The following is a 1,088-nucleotide window of genomic DNA, read 5'->3' on the forward strand; positions in this document are numbered from 1 at the left end:
AGAGAGGCAGAGACACAGGCAGAGGGAGAAGCAGGCTCCATGCACCGGGAGCCTGACGTGGGATTCTATCCCGGGTCTCCAGGATCGCGCCCTGGGCCAAAGGCAGGCGCCAAACCGCTGCGCCACCCAGGGATCCCCGTTTTCATTTCTTACCAGTCAAAGCGTTTCATGTAAACTTTTGCAATTGTAATATTTATTATTCTACCAGTATTTGAGAAATCAGGAAGAATTATGAAAATTATTGTTAATTTACTTTTATAAACTAAGATTTGCACAATTAATCGTAGCCAATGAGGTTTATCTGAGGTGCGATTATTGCTAATTAAAAACTTTACTTTTATAAACTATTAGAATGGTAGAAACACCACCTACTTTAATTGTTTAATATGTACCTGAGTATTCACTTTTATAAATTAGTAAAATAGGAGAAACACTATCTACTTTAGTTAATCATTTAATATGTGCCTGAAGATCCACTGTGCTTTATTTAATCCTTTAATATGTACCAGGCCTTAACACACTCAGTGTAATTTAAGACTTCCAGTTGGAAATAATTTTGCCATTGTTCAATGCTGAGGACCAAATGCATAAAATTATTTGGAATGCTAGTTATCAAAGCTTTGATTTATTAAAGTTTTAAACTTAAAATGTTAATAATTAAGTTATATAATGACACCTCAATCTCCCTCATCCATCATTTATCCTGGGACTCCAGGATCACGCCCTGGGCCGAAGGTAGGTGCCAAACCGCTGGGCCACCCAGGGGTCCCCCCTTCAGGTTTTAATGTCACCATGTTGCCCGACTCTGATGGGCACCTTTCATAACTCCGGAATTGTGCAAACCACCAGAGTACAATAATAATGCATAATAATGCAATAATAATGCACAAGAGGTCCTCCAGTCTTAAGGAGATATCTCACATTCGTCTCTTCACCTCATAATTCTTCCCCTCCCGCCTTTTTTCACCTCACAATTTGTAACCATAAATTTATTTTTTAAAATATTTTGTTTATGCGTGAGAGACACAGAGAAAGAGACAGACATAGGCAGAGGGAGAAGCAGGACTCAATCCTGAGACCCTGGGATC

The 1,088-nt window shown here is 39.2% G+C and overlaps 1 non-coding gene across 1 annotated transcript; it reads left to right on the forward strand.

Moving 5' to 3' along the window:
• The first annotated feature begins 265 nt into the window (after positions 1–265).
• LOC112650857 (U4 spliceosomal RNA) lies at positions 266–400 on the forward strand. Its single transcript, XR_003130503.1, has one exon. It is a non-coding gene; the product is annotated as a U4 spliceosomal RNA (small nuclear RNA).
• Positions 401–1,088: the final 688 nt, after the last annotated feature.

The sequence above is a fragment of the Canis lupus genome, chromosome 29, assembly GCF_003254725.2.
Source record: "Canis lupus dingo isolate Sandy chromosome 29, ASM325472v2, whole genome shotgun sequence".
Taxonomy (NCBI): domain Eukaryota; kingdom Metazoa; phylum Chordata; class Mammalia; order Carnivora; family Canidae; genus Canis; species Canis lupus.